Here is a 12,346-nt window from a genome sequence, read left to right as displayed (position 1 = left end):
CCTTGAAGAAATCCCAGGAGAAAAAGTGAATTGCATATGGGCCCTGGTTCTTCAAACATCTAGATTTTTGTCCCATATGCTTCCCCCTCTTATTAAAGGACACCCGAAGTGACATAATGAGATAGATATGTGTATGTACAGTGCCTAGCACACAAATAACTATGCTGTGTTCCTTTTTTTCTTTCTCTGCCTGAAAGAGTTAAATATCAGGTATGTAAGTGGCTGACTCATTCCTGACTCAGACAGGAAGTGACTACAGTGTGACCCTTACTGATAAGAAATTCCAACTATAAAACACTTTCCCAGCAGAAAATGGCTTCTGAGAGCAAGAAAGAGGTAAAACGGGGAATTTCTTATCAGTGACGGTCTATCTCATCATGTCACATGTCACTTTGGGTATCCTTTAAAATCCACCTTAATGCCAAAATAACCAACTGGATTGAGCCCATACCAGATAGTTCACCACTGCCCCTAAAGTTTCTTTAAAAAGTGCCTGAGGTCTGATCTTTGCTATATTTGCAGCTTTTTGTCCCACAGTTTGGGCTACCACTTTTAGGCCTCTTTCACAGTAGTACGTTGCATGTTGATGCAACGTTAAAGTTGCAACGCAAATTACAACTCAATGCCCCAAAAAAGTCGCAACGCAGCTATGCCCGGTTACGGTCACATACAGTAGAGCATACAGGCAATGAAAACTGTGTTTCTAAGTCATTACAGTCCAACGCAGCTAATAATGCGTATTTAACGCACAGTATGCAGTACTTTCACTTAACGTGCAGAGTTAGTCAACAACGCAACGTGTGCACTGTGAACGGGGCATTGATTTTTCATTGCAGTGAGCTATTCTGCACTAAATGTTTTAACTTGCAACTTTAACGTCACACTGAAAGAGGCCTAATGCTTTTAGCTACAAACGTCCCACCAAATGACCTGTGGTGTCCACAACCACAGGAAAAGGCACTGCAGGTATAGCGGCGGCCAAGATCCGACCCTAACCAAGAGAAAAGTCAACATTTCCCCGACTGGCTACTTTTTGTTTTAGGATTTTGAGCTGGCAGGGTGAAAACCGCTGGGCTAGTGAATGTGCACACCAGAGTTTTTTTTTTCCCCCCAAACGCAAACTCGGATCCTGCAGCATTGTTGCGGTTTTCTGAGGCATTTCTGCCTCAGTGTTTAGGAAAGTGAAAAACTGCTCTGAAAAACGCTAGATCAGAGCCATTTTTTTTCCAAGCCTTTTTGTTACAGTAGCTGTTCAGTTACAGCTTTACTGTAACAATATATAAAATATATAAAATCTGCTACATAAAAACGTTCCAAAAAACACTAGGCATGTTTAGAAAATCTCTCTAAACATGCCTAGAATCGCTCTGAAAAACCCCTTCAAAAACCAGCTTCAAAGCTAGCGTTTGTGGATCAAATGGTTTTTGGTGTGCACTGGCCCTTATATAGACTTCAAAAGGAAACGTTCAGGGCTCGTTTCCACTATCGCAAATCGCACATGGTATGCAAGTGAATGGGCCTGTTTCCACTGTTGCGTTGGTGATGTGCGTTTTGTTGAGCGGTGAAAAAACGCACAAAAGAGCCAACGAATTCGCCTAAGAGTGGAATGCATGCGAATCGCATGCAATGTATTTAATAGGGAAATCGCATGCGTTTTCCCCCTGCGTTTTTTGCCGCGAATTCGCATGGGTACCGATGTAAATTCACACAGGCAGTGACATGGTTAAAATCGCATATACCCTCACCTATGCGAATTCGCATGCAAATTTGCGGCAAAAACGCATGGGGAATCGCATCCGCATGCGATTTCATCAGCGGTGGAATCCAGGCGATTCCGCACCGCAACAGTGGAAACGAGCCCTCAAACTTTTGTGAAGGAAAAGACAAAAAAAAACCTCCTTTGGCAGTGGAGTTGACAGAGCACCTGAAATGAATGTGGTAATTATGGTGCCCACAGCTCAGTGTGTGTGAAGGAAGGTTTTGGTTTCTTGTTCACAGGTGTGCAGAATTCTGACAGGCTGCTAACTAAATCCGAAGGTAATTTTTAATGCTGTTAAAATGCGAAATGACTTTTGTTTTGTAGCATCCACAGTTTGTTGTTTTGTTTTTCTCAAAAGAAAAAAACGATCTCAGCTTGCATTTTCTGCTCCATCTCGATCTCCTCGCCTTGATTTAGCTAACATGTGACATAGTAAATAGACTGGTCATGTGGTCATCATTCCAATGTTCTCAAAAAGGGTATGTGGTGATGTTGTTTTGTAGTTTAACCAATTTCGGACCGACGCAGTTTAATTCTACGTCGGGCGGGTGGAACTGCGGTTCTGACCCGACGTAAGCTCTACATCCCATTCACCGCGCCTCCCCGCCGCTCTCGCCGCTTTCTACCCGCCGCAATGTGCTGCCCTGCCGCCTGTATGACGGCAGAGCACTGTGAGCCGGGCAGGAGCCGTTTTCATTGGCTCCTGGCCCTGTCATTACTATAAGCCAATCCCATTGCATTACATTGAGTGACAGGGTCAGATGCCAATGAAAGCGGCTCCTGACCGGCGCACAGCGCTCTGCTGTCATAGAGACGGCAAAGAGAGCAGCCTGCGGCGGGGACAGAGCGGTGTGTCCTGCGAGAGCGACAGATTATTGCGGCGATTAGTCGGTATGCGCATTTTAGTGTACCATCAGCCTCTGGTCCTTAAGGGAGCAGAGGCTGCAGGTACCGAAGTGGTTAAATGCATATCTGTATTCAGGGTGGAAGGATCCCAGGCTGGTCTGATTTTGCTGAAAGGTGGGCTTAGATGATACCATTAAAGGATAACTGAATTGAGAGGGGTATGTAGGCTTACATATTTATTTCCTTGTACAGAGTGCACATTGCTTGGCAGCCCTGCTGATCCTCTAATGCTGGGCATACACGGAGCGTTTGCTCCTTAGCAATCGAGCCGCTGATGGCTCGATTGATAATATCCGACAGGTCCGATGACCCGCCGGATAGATTCCCCGCTCGATCCCCGTGGGCGGACAATAGCGGGGAATCGAGTGGAAGATATGGAGCGCCGGCGGGGATGTGCCAGCGGCTCGATCCGGCGCATAATCTTATCCTTGTATGCCCAGCATTAAACTTTATATCAACAGACCATGAACAAACATGGTGATCAGATTGTCGACTTCAGTTTGACTGCATTTGCCGTATGCTTGTTTCAGGTGGGTGATTCAGACATTGATGCATGACAGATCAGCAGGACTGCCAGGCAACTGGTATTGGTTAAAAGGAAATGATCATGGCAACCTCCATATCCCTCTTCATTTCAGTGTGACTCCAGAGAATTACATGCTTTCCCCTCGCTAGCAGTACTGTTGAATGTGTTTACAGGCCTTTCACAGCAACGTTGCTGGTACAGATTAGGGCTGGCCAATCAGATGGCTAATAATTCAGGGTTGACGTAAATGTTATGGAATTCATTTGTTTGTATTATTAAATAAAAAACAACAACAAAAATGAACTTAGAAAACAAAACAAAAAAAAAAAACTTGCACTACACTCAACTAATCAATCACCACCTAACTCTCTCACTCTGTCAAACACTTAGGCCCGGTTCACACTTGCGGTTCTCTGCCAAACGGACCGGATCCGGATCGGAACTGTACGGTTCTGATCCGGATCCGATCCGGATCCGGTCAGTTTGCATCAGGTGTTCATCAGGATGCGATCCGGATCCGTTTGGCAAAAGATAGTAGAAAAGGAATAAAAATGTTGGGGTCTGGGAGGTCAGCAGAAGGTGGACCTGTGGAATCAGGCCCTCCGCTGTTTAGCACTCACCTCCACCTCCGACATACTGCCAACATCTCCAGCACGTTTAAAATCACTGCTGCTCCACTCCAAAATGCTTGCCCATGTGTCCCCATCCAAAATCGCCGCTTCAATACGCATAGGAAGTGGGGTAGAACATCCGGATTTTTAGCCAGTGTGTTGTGCGCTCTCCGGTTCTCATAGCTTTGTATTGGCCGGATGGTGCAGTCCGGCTCCGCCCCGGATACGGCTGCCAGGGGAGCCGGACCAAAAAATAGCGCATGTTGGAACGGACGCCGGAGTCCGGATCCGGTCCGGCTCCGGTCCGGCAGAACGGACGCATGTGAACGGACGCATAGGCTTTCATTGCTATGCCGTGCGTCCGTTCCGTCCGTTCTGCAAGCGGTCCGGCTCCGGCACGGCGATTCCGGACGGCCACCGCTAATGTGAACCGGGCCTAAGCTTGCAGCCTGGCTGACTCTGTCTAGGGCTCGTTTCCACTATCGCAAATCCGCATGCGTCTTCGCACATGGTATGCAAGTGAATGGGCCTGTTTCCACTGTTGCGTTGCGTTGAGCGGTGAAAAAACGCACAAAAGAGCTAACTAATTCGCCTGGGGAGTGGAATGCATGCGAATCGCATGCAATGTATTTAATAGGGAAATCGCATGCGTTTTCCCCATGCGTTTTTTGCATAGGTACCAATGTAAATTCACACAGGCAGTGACATGGTTAAAATCGCATATACCTCACCTATGCGAATTCGCGGCAAAAAACGCATTGGGGAATCGCATCCGCATGCGATTTCATCAGAGGTGGAATCCAGGCGATTCCGCACCGCAACAGTGGAAACGAGCCCTTACCCTCTCTCCACACAGCAACTACTAGCACACTACAGTACAATCTATCACTCAAACTGTCACTCTCTTACAAATACACCTAGCTTACTACTACTAATATAGCTCACACCAATCTAACTCTCTCACACAGTCTTTAAAAAGACTTTTGGTTTATATATACAGTCTTTAAAAAGACTATTGTTTTATGTTGAAACAACTAGTATGGGTCTGTCTCTCCTCTCTCTCCAACACCAGACTGAAACCCACAAGCTTCCTGACTGCACACCTCTTATATACAAAATGGGTGGGATAGCTGATGATAGGTAGCTAGGGAGCTGGTTGCTAACGTAGGATTGGTTGTTTTTTGTTAAGACTCTAATTGGTGCAGAAATTCCGATTTTCATGCAGAAATCCTGTTGTTTTCACTTTTAAGCTTCTGTCTAGGGTCTTCCTTCTGATTGGCTGAAAAAATCCGCATTCCAACGGAATTCCGAATAGCAATTCCGGAATTACTGTTTAGCGATATAGCAATTCCGTTCCAATGTGACGGAAACGAATTGCCAATTTCCGATCGGAATCGCGGAAATCTGAATTCCGCAGAATTCGGTAAGCATCCCTACTGATGACCTCTCATCATCTTCAGTGACATCCTGTCCGAAGAGTCTATGTAGTGGCTGGATAGTGTACTGGTTAAAGGAAACCAGAGCTGGAAGTAAACTAAACGTTTTATACATACCTGAGGCTTCCTCCAGCGCCATGCACATGGATCGTTCCCGCTCCGCCGTCTTCTGTACCGGGCCCCGTTACTTCCTCCAGTCGTGGCCATTCTGATGCAAGTGAAGTGCGCTATTTGCGTATCTCTCCAGCAGCCGCCAGAGAGATACGTAGAGGGCGCACTTCTCCTGCGTAGACCGGCCCCAACTGGAGGAAGTAATAGGACCTGGTACAGAAGACAGAGAAGACTGAGGATTGCGGCGTGAGATTGATCCAGGCGGATGGGGATGGAGGAAGCCCCAGGTTTGTATAAAACTGTTAGCTCATTCCAGCTCTGGTACACTTTAAAGAGACTCCGCCCAGTACTGCAAAGTACTTAACCACTTCCCGACCGCCTAACGCACAGAGGCGGCCGGGAAGTGGAGCCCTTAAGGACCGGCTCACCCACAGAGGCGGCGGTCCATTTAAGGGCATGGGCGGAGCGATCGCGTCATCCGTGACGCGATCCTCCGCCGGCGCCTGTCACCGCTCGCTCGCCGCAACATCCCGCCGGCTATACGGAAGCGCCGGCGGGATGTTAACCCCGCGATCGCCGCATACAAAGTGTATAATACACTTTGTAATGTTTACAAAGTGTATTATACAGGCTGCCTCCTGCCCTGGTGATCCCAGTGTCCGAGGGACCACCAGGGCAGGCTGCTGCCACCCTAGTCTGCACCCAAGCACACTGATTTCTCCCCCCCCCTGCCCCAGATCGCCCACAGCACCCATCAGACCCCCCCCTGCCCACCCCCCAGACCCCTGTTTGCACCCAATCACCCCCCTAATCACCCATCAATCACTCCCTGTCACTATCTGTCAACGCTAATTTTTTTTTTATCCCCCCCCCCTGCTCCCTGCCCCCTCCTGATCACCCCCACCCCTCAGATTCTCCCCAGACCCCCCCCCCAGACCACCCCCCCCTGTTTACTGTATGCATCTATCCCCCTGATCACCTGTCAATCACCTGTCAATCACCCGTCAATCACCCGTCAATCACCCCCTGTCACTGCCACCCATCAATCAGCCCCTAACCTGCCCCTTGCGGGCAATCTGATCACCCCCCCACACCAATAGATCGCCCACAGATCCGACATCAGATCACCTCCCAAATCCATTGTTTACATCTATTCTCTCCTCTAAACACCCACTAATTACCCATCAATCACCCATCAATCACCCCCTATCACCACCTGTCACTGTTACCTATCAGATCAGACCCTAATCTGCCCCTTGCGGGCACCCAATCACCCGCCTACACGCTCAGATTGCCCTCAGACCCCCCCTTATCAATTCGCCAGTGCATTAATTACATCTGTTTTTCCCTGTAATAACCCACTGATCACCTGTCAATCACCTGCCAATCACCTATCACCCATCAATCACCCCCTGTCACCCCCTGTCACTGCCACCCATCAATCAGCCCCTAACCTGCCCCTTGCGGGCAATCTGATCACCCACCCACACCATTAGATCGCCCGCAAACCCGCCGTCAGATTATCTCCCAAATGTATCGTTTACATCTGTTATCTTCTCTAAACACCCACTAATTACCCATCAATCACCCATCAATCACCCCCTATCACCACCTGTCACTGTTACCCATCAGATCAGACCCTAATCTGCCCCTTGCGGGCACCCAATCGCCCGCCTACACGCTCAGATTGCCCTCAGACCCCCCCTTATCAATTCGCCAGTGCAATATTTACATCTGTTCTCCCCTGTAATAACCCACTGATTACCTGTCAATCACCCATCAATCACCCCCTGTCACTGCCACCCATCAATCACCCCCTGTCACTGCCACCCATCAATCACCCGCTGTCACTGCCACCCATCAATCAGCCCCTAACCTGCCCCTTGCGGGCAAACTGATCACCCACCCACACCAATAGATCGCCCGCAGATCCGACATCAGATCACCACCCAAGCGCAGTGTTTCCATCTATTCTCTACCCTAAACACCCACTAATTACCCATCAATCACCCCCTGTCACTGCTACCTATCAGATTAGACCCTTATCTGCCCCTAGGGCACTCAATCACCCGCCCACACCCTCAGAATGCCCTCAGACCCCAGCCCTGATCACCTCGCCAGTGCATTGCTTGCATCTATTCCCCCCTCTAATCACACCTTGAGACACCCATCAATCACCTCCTGTCACCCCCTAGCACACCTACCCATCAGATCAGGCCCCAATTTGCCCTGTGTGGGCTCCTGATCACTCGGCCAAACCCTCAGACCCCCTTCCGATCACCTCCCAGTGCATTGATTGCATCTATTTTCCCCTCTAACCACCCCCTGAGACACCCATCAATCACCTCCTGTCACCCCCCTAGCACTCCTATCCATCAGATCAGGCCCAATACAACCTGTCATCTAAAAGGCCACCCTGCTTATGACCGGTTCCACAAAATTCGCCCCCTCATAGACCACCTGTCATCAAAATTTGCAGATGCTTATACCCCTGAACAGTCATTTTGAGACATTTGGTTTCCAGACTACTCACGGTTTTGGGCCTGTAAAATGCCAGGGCGGTATAGGAACCCCACAAGTGACCCCATTTTAGAAAAAAAAGACACCCCAAGGTATTCTGTTAGGTGTATGACGAGTTCATAGAAGATTTTATTTTTTGTCAAAAGTTAGCGGAAATTAATTTTTATTGTTTTTTTTTCACAAAGTGTCATTTTTCACTAACTTGTGACAAAAAATAAAATCTTCTATGAACTCGCCATACACCTAACGGAATACCTTGGGGTGTCTTCTTTCTAAAATGGGGTCACTTGTGGGGTTCCTATACTGCCCTGGCATTTTAGGGGCCCTAAACCGCGAGGAGTAGTCTAGAAAACAAATGCTTCAAAATGACCTGTGAATAGGACGTTGGGCGCCTTAGCGCACCTAGGCTGAAAAAAAGTGTCACACATGTGGTACCGCCGTACTCAGGAAAAGTAGTATAATGTGTTTTGGGGTGTATTTTTACACATACCCATGCTGGGTGGGAGAAATTTCTATGTAAATGGACAATTGTGTGTAAAAAAATCAAACAATTGTCATTTACAGAGATATTTCTCCGACTTAGCATGGGTATGTGTAAAAATACACCCCAAAACGCATTATACTACTTCTCCTGAGTACAGCGGTACCACATGTGTGGCACTTTTTTACACCCTAAGTACGCTAAGGGGCCCAAAGTCCAATGAGTACCTTTAGGATTTCACAGGTCATTTTGCGACATTTGGTTTCAAGACTACTCCTCACGGTTTAGGGCCCCTAAAATGCCAGGGCAGTATAGGAACCCCACAAATGACCCCATTTTAGAAAGAAGACACCCCAAGGTATTCCGTTAGGAGTATGGTGAGTTCATAGAAGTTTTTATTTTTTGTCACAAGTTAGCGGAAAATGACACTTTGTGAAAAAAAACTATTAAAATCAATTTCCGCTAACTTGTGACAAAAAAATAAAAACTTCTATGAACTCACCATACTCCTAACGGAATACCTTGGGGTGTCTTCTTTCTAAAATGGGGTCATTAGTGGGGTTCCTATACTGCCCTGGCATTTTAGGGGCCCTAAACCGTGAGGAGTAGTCTTGAAACAAAAATGACCTGTGAAATCCTAAAGGTACTCATTGGACTTTATGCCCCTTAGTGCAGTTAGGGTGCAAAAAAGTGCCACACATGTGGTATCGCCGTACTCGGGAGAAGTAGTACAATGTGTTTTGGGGTGTATTTTTACACATACCCATGCTGGGTGGGAGAAATACCTCTGTAAATGACAATCTTTTGATTTTTTTACACACAATTGTCCATTTACAGAGGTATTTCTCCCACCCAGCATGGGTATGTGTAAAAATACACCTCAAAACACATTGTACTACTTCTCCCGAGTATGGCGATACCACATGTGTGGCACTTTTTTGCACCCTAACTGCGCTAAAGGGCCCAAAGTCCAATGAGTACCTTTAGGATTTCACAGGTCATTTTGAGAAATTTCGTTTCAAGACTACTCCTCACGGTTTAGGGCCCCTAAAATGCCAGGGCAGTATAGGAACCCCACAAATGACCCCATTTTAGAAAGAAGACACCCCAAGGTATTCCGTTAGGAGTATGGTGAGTTCATAGAAGATTTTATTTTTTGTCAAAAGTTAGCGGAAATTGATTTTAATTGTGTTTTTTCACAAAGTGTCATTTTCCGCTAACTTGTGACAAAAAATAAAATCTTCTATGAACTCGCCATACTACTAACGGAATACCTTGGGGTGTCTTCTTTCTAAAATGGGGTCATTTGTGGGGTTCCTATACTACCCTGGCATTTTAGGGGCCCTAAACCGTGAGGAGTAGTCTTGAAACGAAATTTCTCAAAATGACCTGTGAAATCCTAAAGGTACTCATTGGACTTTGGGCCCTTTAGCGCAGTTAGGGTGCAAAAAAGTGCCACACATGTGGTATCGCCGTACTCAGGAGAAGTAGTATAATGTGTTTTGTGGTGTATTTTTACACATACCCATGCTGAGTGGGAGAAATATCTCTGTAAATGGACAATTGTGTGTAAAAAAAATTAACAAATTGTCATTTACAGAGATATTTCTCCCACCCAGCATGGGTATGTGTAAAAATACACCCCAAAACACATTATACTACTTCTCCTGAGTACGGCAATACCACATGTGTGGCACTTTTTTGCAGCCTAACTGCGCTAAGGGGTCCAAAGTCCAATGAGCACCTTTAGGCTTTACAGGGGTGCTTACAATTTAGCACCCACCAAAATGTCAGGACAGTAAACACACCCCACAAATGATCCCATTTTGGAAAGTAGACCCTTCAAGGTATTCAGAGAGGGGCATGGTGAGTCCGTGGCAGATTTCATTTTTTTTTGTCGCAAGTTAGAAGAAATGGAAACTTTTTTTTTTTTTCTCACAAAGTGTCATTTTCCGCTGTTGGGCCGAACGGTTCGCCGGCGAACGGGGTTCGCGCGAACTTAGGTGGTTCGCGTGCGGGTACCGCACGCGAACCTTTTGCGGAAGAAGTTCGGTTCGCCCCATAATGCACCTGAGGGTCAACTTTGACCCTCTACATCACAGTCAGCAGGCCCAGTGTAGCCAATTAGGCTACACTAGCCCCTGGAGCCCCACCCCCCCTTATATAAGGCAGGCAGCGGCGGCCATTACGGCCACTCGTGTGCCTGCATTAGTCAGAGTAGGGCGAGCTGCTGCAGACTGTCTCTCAGGGAAAGATTAGTTAGGCTTAACTTCTTCCTGGCTGCATACCTGTTCTGTTCAGTGAGCCCTCAGCCCACTGCATACCTGTACTGTGATCCTGCCACTGCATAGCTGTTCAGTGATCCTGCCACAGCATACCTGTTCTGTTCAGTGAGCCCTCAGCCCACTGCATACCTGTACTGTGATCCTGCCACTGCATAGCTGTTCAGTGATCCTGCCACAGCATACCTGTTCTGTTCAGTGAGCCCTCAGCCCACTGCATACCTGTACTGTGATCCTGCCACTGCATACCTGTTCAGTGATCCTGCCACAGCATACCTGTTCTGTTCAGTGAGCCCTCAGCCCACTGCATACCTGTACTGTGATACTGCCACTGCATAGCTGTTCAGTGATCCTGCCACAGCATACCTGTTCTGTTCAGTGAGCCCCCAGCCCACTGCATACCTGTACTGTGATCCTGCCACTGCATACCTGTTCAGTGATCCTGCCACAGCATACCTGTTCTGTTCAGTGAGCCCTCAGCCCACTGCATACCTGTACTGTGATACTGCCACTGCATACCTGTACTGTGATCCTGCCACTGCATAGCTGTTCAGTGATCCTGCCACAGCATACCTGTTCTGTTCAGTGAGCCCTCAGCCCACTGCATACCTGTACTGTGATCCTGCCACTGCATACCTGTTCAGTGATCCTGCCACAGCATACCTGTTCTGTTCAGTGAGCCCTCAGCCCACTGCATACCTGTACTGTGATCCTGCCACTGCATAGCTGTTCAGTGATCCTGCCACAGCATACCTGTTCTGTTCAGTGAGCCCCCAGCCCACTGCATACCTGTACTGTGATCCTGCCACTGCATACCTGTTCAGTGATCCTGCCACAGCATACCTGTTCTGTTCAGTGAGCCCTCAGCCCACTGCATACCTGTACTGTGATCCTGCCACTGCATACCTGTTCAGTGATCCTGCCACAGCATACCTGTTCTGTTCAGTGAGCCCTCAGCCCACTGCATACCTGTACTGTGATCCTGCCACTGCATAGCTGTTCAGTGATCCTGCCACAGCATACCTGTTCTGTTCAGTGAGCCCTCAGCCCACTGCATACCTGTACTGTGATCCTGCCACTGCATACCTGTTCAGTGATCCTGCCACAGCATACCTGTTCTGTTCAGTGAGCCCTCAGCCCACTGCATACCTGTACTGTGATACTGCCACTGCATACCTGTTCAGTGATCCTGCCACAGCATACCTGTTCTGTTCAGTGAGCCCTCAGCCCACTGCATACCTGTACTGTGATCCTGCCACTGCATAGCTGTTCAGTGATCCTGCCACAGCATACCTGTTCTGTTCAGTGAGCCCTCAGCCCACTGCATACCTGTACTGTGATCCTGCCACTGCATACCTGTTCAGTGATCCTGCCACAGCATACCTGTTCTGTTCAGTGAGCCCTCAGCCCACTGCATACCTGTACTGTGATCCTGCCACTGCATAGCTGTTCAGTGATCCTGCCACAGCATACCTGTTCTGTTCAGTGAGCCCCCAGCCCACTGCATACCTGTACTGTGATCCTGCCACTGCATACCTGTTCAGTGATCCTGCCACAGCATACCTGTTCTGTTCAGTGAGCCCTCAGCCCACTGCATACCTGTACTGTGATACTGCCACTGCATACCTGTACTGTGATCCTGCCACTGCATAGCTGTTCAGTGATCCTGCCACAGCATACCTGTTCTGTTCAGTGAGCCCTCAGCCCACTGCAT

The sequence above is a fragment of the Hyperolius riggenbachi genome, chromosome 6, assembly GCF_040937935.1.
Source record: "Hyperolius riggenbachi isolate aHypRig1 chromosome 6, aHypRig1.pri, whole genome shotgun sequence".
Classification (NCBI taxonomy): domain Eukaryota; kingdom Metazoa; phylum Chordata; class Amphibia; order Anura; family Hyperoliidae; genus Hyperolius; species Hyperolius riggenbachi.
Note: the sequence above shows the minus strand (reverse complement) of the source record.